The sequence below is a fragment of the Camellia sinensis genome, unplaced genomic scaffold, assembly GCF_055761805.1.
Source record: "Camellia sinensis isolate YWXY unplaced genomic scaffold, ASM5576180v1 Unanchor3, whole genome shotgun sequence".
NCBI classification, from domain to species: domain Eukaryota; kingdom Viridiplantae; phylum Streptophyta; class Magnoliopsida; order Ericales; family Theaceae; genus Camellia; species Camellia sinensis.
In genome coordinates, this window is record NW_028129178.1 from 7,045,807 (window position 1) to 7,056,814 (window position 11,008).

Genomic DNA, 11,008 nt, shown 5'->3' on the forward strand with positions numbered 1-11,008 from the left:
CAAGTCAAGTGGAACTCGAACTGGATTAATTTTGGAGTTGAGCTCAATACAAAATGAGTTAAGCTCGAGCACTCAAAGTTCAGGTCAACTTGACCAATTTTCAAGCAATCCCTCTGTCTAACATTAATTAGAAAATTTTGATACAATAATATATTATTTTTAAGTTCTTATTTTTGTGCCGAACAAATAATACATTTAATTTGTGAAAAAAAAATAAAAATTTTGACAAATTTTGAGATAAGAATATGTATTTTTTAAGTTCTCATTTATGTATCGGATTTAAAACAAAGATTCTATTTACACACCAATAATACTCTTAATACACATCATTACTTAGTACACACACATATAATAATTATTAGGGTTTGAAAATATCTTCGTTCACACCTTAGCTTTCCATTTCTAACCCTAAAACAGCATACCACTTGCTTGAGTACACACCTCACCCACACACTATAGATCTCCATTATCGACATTGAAGACCTCCATCGCCTGCAGAGGGTTTCATTCAGCTGGTACATTGTCGTCATTGATGATCTCTATTGTTGTTGTCATCTTGCCGGTGCATTGTTAGCATTGAAGATCTCCAAAAATCTGCGATTCACACATTTGATTCTCACCTTGATCTATTTTTGTTATTTGCTTTTGATTTGGTTACCGATTCACCTTCCATATCAATTTTTACTTCGAGTTTGGCTCAACACTGGTGTGGGATCCCTTTCCCGACAGCTCGACCCATTCCTCTAAGTCTAATGCTCACGAAAATAACTGGGGTGCAATGTGAGATATGTGCGAATGGTCTAGACTTAGCATATTTGATGAAAATCTATTGATCATACATGAGTGCTAAATATAGATCAAATATGAGATATAGAGTCGCTATCTAATCTTTTATAGAAAACTAGGAAATCCTGACTCATGCCAAAGGCCATTGCCATCACAACCAAAGAATTTGATCAGGGAGTGTAGATATGAGAGGAGGAATGTCATAAATTGAGTATCCCCGCTCACCCGATAAAATATTGGCATCTACTAGTTCTTGATACGAGAATTATTACCACAATATGATCATATAACCATATTATTAATGTTATTTTTACTATGTGAAGCAAACAAGTATAGACAAAATCACCTACTTTGAAATACTATAATCTCTCGCGATTTGAAAAGGGTTTGAAAGCAGAAATCTCATAGAAATACAAGATAACTAGCATGCGAAAAGATCAAAATCATTCTAACTTAGGCAATGAGACCTCCATGCAATGAGTAATCACAGAGATATATCACATAACCACATAGCTTCATGGTAGCATGCTAGACATTATAAGACGCCAACACACACAAGATGCAAAAGAAAAGAGAAAAGCTCACCTAGTACTTCTCTGCACTATGTCACGAGCATAAGGGGTTAGAAATCTATGCATAATTCTAAATGCAAGACTAAATGGTATGTAAAGTGTGGACTCGCCTTTTTCTGCGCCCGTCTTTCGGAAAGGGTTTGAAAAGAAGGCCTCACAGTTCGGACTCCTGCGGTTCTGAATCTAGTCTCACAAGTGCAATGTGAAATTGATAAACACCAAAGAGTCCAAATCCGGCAAACCTTTGAGAAAAATCAATTTTAAATCAAATAATATCAAAATTAGACTGCTTTGCCAGATACAGAGTCTCCACATAAATATTTTATTTTGAAAAAATTTAAGAAACCCTGACTCGTGCCAAAGATCACGTGTCCGTCATCACCAAAGTTGCCTTGGCTCGGGAACTTAGGTACGAGAGAGGAAGGTCCTGAAATGAGCATCCCCGCTCGGCCAATCAAAGATTGGCCTCTACTAATCATGATATGTTGTTTTATAAACATTATGTGTTCTTGTTCCGGTTATTAGGCTAGCTTTACTATGTGACGCACACAAGCAAGTATAGACTAGAATCGCAAGAATTGGAACAACTTAACTCATGTTTGTTTTTTAAAATAGTTTGAATTTGCCACCCTCAAGTTGGCTTAAAAACGCGGATTTGCCACCAAACAAGATGGGCTTAAAACATTGATTTTCCACTTAAAAAAGTGGGCTTAAAACGCACATTTGTTGAATCATTCTAATTCAAGCAACAAGCCTTCATCCACAGGCATTCATATAGTTTAGCATTTAAGCACATAGCCTCATGGCAAACATGCGAAACATGGCGATCACAATCATGCAAGTATGCTAAAGCATAAAAACTTACCGAATACTTCAAGCCAAAATAAAAACTAGTTAGAAAAATGCATGATCCTAACTATACAAGATGTCTAATGCAACACATGCAATGATATAACTAAATAGGCTCGGCTACCTAATCATGGTATTTGCAACACTTTGATATCATGCTTTGAAACACGTATTCGAATAAGTGTATTGAAATTGCGATGTAGTTTGAATGATGCGCCGAGCCTCGGTGCATGCAATACAAATAAATGGATGCAAGCATCCGATATGCTAAGTCGAAATATGTCCCTAATCTAACCATCGAAAGCAATCAAATAAAAAGGAGAAAGACGTGGGATTGGAAGACATACACATATGCACGCACACTTTATTACAACATTATGCCCTCGCGAAGGAGGGTCCGAATGAATAAGCTAAGCTAACTAGCTACACTAATTAAGCTAAGCTATTACAACACAAGACAAATTAACTATTCTAGTTAACTAATTATTACAACATAATATTTAACTAACTATTCTAAGCTAATTCGATATTACAAAATGAATTAATTAGCTAAATAAGTACAACACTTGCATGAACGAATTAGCTACAACTAACTAATAAAGTAATTAAACGGCCTCGAGGGACGAGGGATGCATGCATGCTCGGATTCTCCTCCCAAAAATGCCACCGCCTTGCCATTGCAGCCTCTATTTGCACATGCTCGAACACCCACAGTGCTGCCAACTTCCAGAATGTCTCTGCTCCAATTCAAGAACACACTTGTGAAAAATTTCATTTCTGGCCGGTCAGCTACCAATGGTGGGCATCGGCTACCGTTGGTGGCCGGTCGGCTACTACTGGTGACTGTCGGCCACCCTTTCCCTGAACTTCTTCTTTTCCTGCAACAGAGAACAAACAGAGGCAAAGCAGTGTATTCTCATGGAGTGTATGTACTGTTGCTCTCCTTATCATCACACAAGCTCAAAGGAGAGTAACTCTTTGCCCTCGAACCATCAACCAAGCATTTCCATGCATGATGGCTAAGGAACCAAGTTTGTACAAGTTTAATGAGTACAAAACAAGACTCAACAAAACCATAACCCTATCATGTATGATCAAGGGTGATGGTGACCAAGAAAAGTGGCACGTTTCATCATTTTGAGTATGAAACGTTCCATTTTTCTCGTGTTCAAATTAACGTCCGATTCGAACACGTGCAATGCTACACAAAAGATGCTTTATCTTACCTCTTTTACTTATTCATTTTTATTTACTCATTTTAGCTTACCAATCCATTCTTTAATTGATTAGTCCAAAAAGTGAGTGCCCTCTAATTGAAAGTAGGCTTAAACCATAAGTGTCTTGAGCATGAAAGAGACCTCATGCCGTTGATAATGAACTTCTGAAGGAATTAAACCATTAAGCATGAATGTCTCCACTTCACACTCAAGCTAACAAGGGATTCAAAGCCACTTTCAAAATAAATGAAAGAGTGAAGAATAGAAGGAGATTACAGAGATTTCAGTGTTAAAAATGAAATGTAAAATGACACTAAAGCATGCAAGCAACTCATGCAATTCATGTTAAAAAACCTAAAACATTAAGCTAGTGAAGCCTCTTTACACTACAACCACACAATATAAGCCTTAAAGGACCAAACCAGCTCAAAACAGAGCTGAAGCCAGCCAAGTAGCAAAAACATGCTGAGATTAAGGTACAAAATGTTAGAAAAACATGCTCATATGTTAAGCTATCTAGGCATGCAAATAAGACACAAGGAGGGGAGGCTACCCCCTCCAATTTTGGACTTCAAAACAAGGTTTTTGCCACTGAAATAACTTTAAATTTTAGTGGTTTAAAGGCCCAAAAAGTTTGATTTGAATATGCTAAAAGATGGTGCAAAATTCTACACAACTAAGCAACAAGAATGGTGGATCACCCCTTAACACAAAATTGCCTCAAACCATCATGTTAAGCCTCAAAAAATAGAGTTTTTTGTAGTTGAAAACCAGCTCAAAAATAATACAAAAGGATGGCAAAATAAGTAGTCAAAGCAAGTACAATAAGCAAGTGAACTACCTCTTGAAGCTCAAGCATAAAACAGCCCAAATTCCAACTCAAACCTCCTTCAAGAGTTCAAACTAAACTCCAAAGAACCTCAGCTCCAAGGTGAGAGTGCTTGGATAAGGCTTGATGCGCAGAGGTGTAAAGAAACTAGACTTTAAGGCACAAAATAAGAAGAGAGAGAGAGAGAGAGAGAGAGAGAGAGAGAGAGAAATTTGATCCAAATTTTCTAGCCCCTCCAAATAGGGAAGAGCACCCCCTATATATAGAAAACCAAGGTTAAAGCTTGAATTCATCCTACCATACACCTGTATAAAGATGCAGTTCAGTGAACAACAACTAGCACAACTGGCAAACAAATATCTAAAAAAAGCGGTGGCCGTCGGCCACCGTAAGTGGCCGACAGACACAACTAGTGGCCAACAAGGCCTAGGACTGGCCAACAAGTTCCCTCCCCCTTCCAGGCAAGAGGCAACAAGGTTTTGGCCCAAAAACAAAGCACAAAACAGTCAAGGTTCAAGGCCCAAAGTCAGGGCGTTCCGCCGAGGAGTTCGGGTGCCCAAAACGAACACAAACAAGCACAATCATCAAGTGCACAAACGATGACGTCCAAGTCTTAAAGACAGTAAAAAATGGGGTGTCTACATAAAGGAAATAAGAAGAAAACTCATTAGGCACTCCAACCATGTGTGATAAAAGATAACTAGCTAGAAAAATGCATAATCCTAGATATGATAATCTACAAAATGCAAACACATACATTAAATGAATCCTACGAGCCTTATTTCCACTAAGGATAACATATGGATTATCAAGAGAAGCACACCACATAATGATATCTACTAAGACAATAATTCGGGCTCAGATGCATAAACCTAATCTAATCATGTGAATGTCATGATGACAACTCAATATCAAAGTGAAGTAAATAAGCTTAAAATGATAGAGAGAGAGGGAGAGAGGGGTAGTGAGAGAAGAACCTCAGTCCAACACACATGACATTCTAACGAGGATAAGGAGGTCCTAGCGTTTATATGCATAGAAACAAGCATAGACTGCTTGAATCCATGAAAAAGAGTTTTGAGAAGGTAGGTCCAACTTATTTTCATGAAGGAAACTATGCCTCTGTTTCTATATTATCAATAATCAACAAAACTAAGAAATAAAGAAGGCTCCGATGAGTATAGAGAGATTCTCGCCCTCTAACACATGAATAAGGGTATAAACTACTCAAATTCATGAAGAAGAGTGACGAGAGGAGAGATTCGGTCTATTCGCATGAAGGAAACCCTACTTGGGCTTCTATAGCAACAAAACTCAACAAAGCATTAGAATAAAGAAGGCTCTAATGAGGATAAAGAGATTCTCACCCTCCAACAAATGAATACGGGTATAAACTACCCAAATTCATGAAAAAGAGTTATGAGAGGGAGATTTGGTCTATTCTCATGGAGGAAACCCTACATGGGCTTCTATTGCAACAAAAATCGACAAAACAATAAATGAGGGAAACTTTATTGAGAACATCCAACACATGAATAAGGGTATAAACTATCCAAATTCATGAAAATAGAATACGAAGAGGAAAGAATCTAACCATTCTTATAGAGGAAGCTATGCATGGGCTTCTAACCCATAATAAAGTAAGAAAATGGAAGTTAGACTTGGGCAAAGTCTTTATACAGGCCTCAAATTACTACAGAAAGATGTGGAAGAAGAGAATCCAACTAAGCTATTAATAACAACCCAACAATGATCTCAAGATCTCAATAAAATTTCTTATAAAAAAATTTAAAAAAAAAAAAGAAAAGGGAAAGAGATAGGAGGTGCGAGAAATCTAAAATGGAAGTAGGAATTACCTCTAAAACTAGCAGAGATAGGGCCTAAGCAGGTCACAAGATTCAATCCAAGCTCCCTCAAGCAGATGAAGATCTTTAGCTCTAAATCTCCAAGTTAAGAAATGAAGAAGATCGTCCAAGCGTGTAGGTATATAGAATATGTATAAAGCTCAATGTTCAAATCAACTAATGAACTAGCCAACTAAATTCATCAATCTCTCCAAGAATATGGTTTATATAGGCTTGGGGTGCTTAGAATATGCTATTTTGTCCCCAAGGATCCATACGGCATATTCTAAGATGCTGGGGGACACTTCATGAGAAATTTGTTTGGCTGACGTCAATTGGTTTTGCGCCAGACAAAAGTTGTATAGCCGACCAAGAGTAGTCTGTCGTGTTTTCTGAAAAAAGGTCCGTCAAAGCAAGAAAGGGTCCAGATGTGCTTATCCAGATAGATGTTATCCGAATGTGCTTATTCGGACTAAAGTTGTCCGTCATGTTTCTAAAAAAATGTCTGGCTGACCAAGAGATATCCGGCCATTTTTCTCAAAAGGTTTCCCCATCTTTTCATTCATTCTGACTTTCTAAGCTCTCTTTTATGAAAAGTAGCTCAACACTTTTCATAAACACAACGCTAGGAATGACCAAAACAAATGAGAAGGTACCACTCGCCTAAAAAATCACTTTGAAAAATAGGTTTGAAGGTCTAGAAGAAAACTATTTGGTCAATACATGTGTAGGAATGTTTGTCTCTTTTCATCCCTGACTTGTGCTCGAAACGATCTTTGCTTTCATCATTGACAGCTCTTCATAGAACGCATAAGTTTTAAGGCCAGTCAAAAATAGGCTGTCTACAACTAGTTGTCTGGAACATAATGTTATCGTACCAAAAAAAAAAAAAAATGAACAAATTGAATATGTTCAAAATATTTATGTTGAATAAAATTAATAAGTTCATACTTTATATGCTGAACAACTTTTACTCGTTCATACTTATTATGTTGAACATTTATTGCATATTTATTTTTATTCTGTTGAACATATTTAAGATATATCCTTAGTCTTGTACAACTGCTACCATAGTTCGAAGTCTTGAACACAACACAAAACCATTTCTCAACTTCTCGTACCCAACTGAGTAATGCTTCTTTACTTTTGAAAACCTACATTTAATAGGAAAACAAGTTTAGTACATTTCCAAAATAAAAAACAAAATAATAAAAAAAAAAAAAGCTATCCGTTTATATTGTCTTGAAACATGAATGTACCTCTTTAGTAACAAATTAACTTGTGTAGTCAACAACAATTAGTTAAAACATTGAGTCGGTACAAAATTCTGCAAAAAAAATTAATAAAAAAATAATTTCATGAATACAGAATGGAACAAACTTAATACGTTCAAAAATTTATATTTAAAAAATAATAAAAGTTTAATATTCTTTTAGGAATATTTGGCCAAAAGTCCCTTATTAGTCCTTTTTAAAGTGAAAAGGACAGTCCAAACTTTTTTAATTTGTAAGTCCCCTGAAGAAGAAGTGTCTCTTTCATCAAAGACTAACAAATTTGTTTCTATTTTATTTTATTTTTTGTAAACAATCTTACCCTTAATAACTACTTTTATGTTTCAAACTTTAAAATGATATAACTTTTGATTTGTATATTGGTTTTTAATAAAATTAGTAGTTGAAAAATTCTCTCGTCAATATCTATTAAACAAGATCTATGTTGGCTATGAAATTCTTTAAAAAAAAAAAAAATCTTAATTTTTTTTCCTATTGAAACTAACATTAATAGTAAAATTTTACTATGAATCAAAGTAAAATTTTACTATGAAACAAAGTAAAACTTTACTGTTTACTTCAATTACGACAGTATTTTTTTTTTTTATTATTTTTTTAAGAATTTCATAGTCAACCTAGATTTTATTTGATAGATCATGATGAGAAGATTTTAAAAATACTAATTTTATTAAACCGACATCTAGATCAAAAGTTATATCATTTTGAAATTTGAAATATAAAATTAACTAACGATATTTTGGTAATAATGGTGTGTGTTGGACTTTTCAAAGAAAACTTTTTGTACTTGACTTTAATGCATTAAAGTTTTATTATGAGGGGATTTTGATTAAATCTCCCTTTTTTCTTTTAAGGAATGAATTCAAAATGTTCAATTTTTTATGTATAAACATTCAATATTTGGTCAACTTTAATAATTTGAACAAAATAGTTTTGTTCAAATATAAATAATCAAATAATGGGTAAACGTTCAACTCTTATAATCTGAACACATGATGAACAAAGTCATCTTCCTAGTGATTATATGAATGAAAAAAAAAAAAAAAAAAAAAACCAAAAGGTCATTGTAAGTAGTAAATTGACATTTTCATTATTGCACTATTCCAAACCAACAATCTGAGTGTCATTCATGGTGTGCAAATCTTCAAAACTAATTGATTTCAATATTCTTAAACCCTAAATCTTTGAAGGTAATAATGTTTTGAGTTTAGAAAATCAGTATACTGAAGAAGAGAATAAGGTGTGGTAATTGATAATGAATGATATCATGAGTGTAGTGTGCTAGATTATAATGTTGAAAATGGTCAAAGTTGAAAGATAATAAAGAAATACAGTGTTTGTATATATCTATAGATGATTGTGTGTAAAGAGTGATTTATGTTTTCATAAATGAATTCTTTTAATTGGTATAATACATATCCATATTTTTCTTAATGATCTTTTTATTTAAGGATATTATTGTAATATAGATTTAATAGCTCTAAAATCACCCTAAGAATTTGGTTGAGCACCCCAATTCTTAGGACACCCCAAGCCTAAATTTAAATTTTTTCTTTTGCACTTTGAACACCCCAATAATCCCAATCATATCCCTCATCACCCCAACTGGGCTCTAACCCAAACCCTAGCTCCAGCAGCCTCTTCCACCTCCGACCAACCCTCTTGTTGCCATTACCATCACCAACCACCTCATTTCTTCCTTTGTTTCGGTTAGCCTCTCTCCACCTCCATTATCTCTTTGGTTAGCCTCCTCTCGCTGTCACCGTCACAAACAATTCACTCTCTTTACAAATCGCACCGTTGTCCATCAATCCTTGTTTTGATCTCCATCTTGACACCTTCACCCACATTTCTTCTTATTTTAAAATCCTAGATCCAAAACCCTAGATGTTCGCGGTGACGACAATAGGAATACAACAGTGGCGAAGAAGGAAGTGGCAGCGACAAACGAATATAGGGAGGCAAGAGGTGGCAAGTGGCTAGGGAAATGGCTAGAAAAGGGATAAGAATGTTGTTAGGGTTAGGGATTTAAGTGAATATCTATTTTAGTAATTTAATTTTAGGATAGAACGACATTTTAAAATTTTTAAAAAAAAAAGAAAAAAGAAAAAATTGATAGATAAGGTTCTTAATCAATGTTTTGGAACAAGTGTTACTATTGTCACATACTTGATTTCTTTGGACCCCCTACTCTTTTATTTTTTTTTATTACAATTTTGCCCCAACATCAATTTCCATTTTTGACCTCATCTCTATCCTTCCAACCCCAACCCTAAGCCTAACCCCAATCCCACCTCCACCTCCACCTCTGCCTCCGCCTCCACCTCCACTCTGGCTAGTAGCCTCCTTCGGCAACCATTCCAATGCCTCCACATCGTCTTCCTCCTCCTCCTCTTCTTCTTCTTCATCTTCTTCATCTCTTCATCTCAAAACTAATCATTCCATCGTCATCACAATCAACACCACTGATCATCTTCTTACACTCGTTGATCGAGCATTCCTTGTCGAGGCTCTGAAGCAAATTGATCAATTGCACGGCAGAGATCAATCCATTCTTATCGATATCAAACATAGAGAAAGCCTTGGCGAGATTCTCCAAAACCTCATCGGAATCAATGTCTTTGGTGTTGAGTTCGATAAACTTGCTGAGATCGATGCATTCATCATTGTTGTCATCGATCTGCTTGATCATCATCTAGAGCTCCTCGTCCGTGGCGATGTGACCAAAGCTGCCAAGGATCGAACCGAGTTCTGACAATGAGATCTTTTCATTGCTATTAACGTCGAATTTCTTGAAGACTTGCTTGATTTCTTCTTTGATCTGGGTACGAGAGTTGAGAGAGGAGGATCGTGAGCCCAAGAAAGAGGGGATCAAAGATGCGGAGATTAGTTTCTTCTTTCAATTGAACAGTTTTGGAAAACCCATTTTGTTTTTTGTTTTTTGTTTTTTGTTTTTTGGATTGGTTTGTGAATGAATTGAATCAAACAATGCAACAATGGAGAGTGAAGAAGGAGGTGGCAACGGAGGTTGGTGGCGATGTGCCGTAGTGGAGGGTGTAACCGGAGCAAGTCGTTGTCATCAATGGCCACTGGAAATAGTGGCAGAAGTTGTTGGAGTTCATGTAGATGGGATTTAAGGTTAGGGTTAGGATTTGGAGTTACGGACATCATTGGTATTAAGATTGGAATTTAAAAAAATAAATAAATAAACTTCATTTGTTTAGTGAAGGTTCAAAAAAAATGTAGAGACCAAATTAAAAAGGTCGAAAATAACAGCCCTACTTAGGTTACATTAGAGCCTCTCGTAGGTGACAACCCAAAATGTGATTTGGCAAAACCGCCCTCGCAGAGCTGCTCTGATAAGCTTAGCTTTGAATGGCTTCAACTATTGATGTAGAACAAGTAGCTGAAAACTTCTTGGAACAATTGGACCGACAAAAGGCAAGAAAAAAGATGTAGAACAAAATTCTATAATTTTTATATTTCTTTATTTTATTATTTAGAATTAGGTTTTTGACTAGGATTTTAAATAGCTTAGAATTTTAGTCTCTTAGGTTTCTTAGTTCTCTTAGGTTTCTTAATTTGTGTTGATTTAAGTTTCCTAGTTTATTTTGGAATCACT

The 11,008-nt window shown here is 35.6% G+C and overlaps 1 pseudogene; it reads right to left on the reverse strand.

The window, feature by feature from the left end:
• Nucleotides 1-9,799: 9,799 nt before the first annotated feature.
• On the reverse strand, nucleotides 9,800-10,312 carry LOC145816070 (putative calcium-binding protein CML25 pseudogene; annotated as a pseudogene).
• Nucleotides 10,313-11,008: the final 696 nt, after the last annotated feature.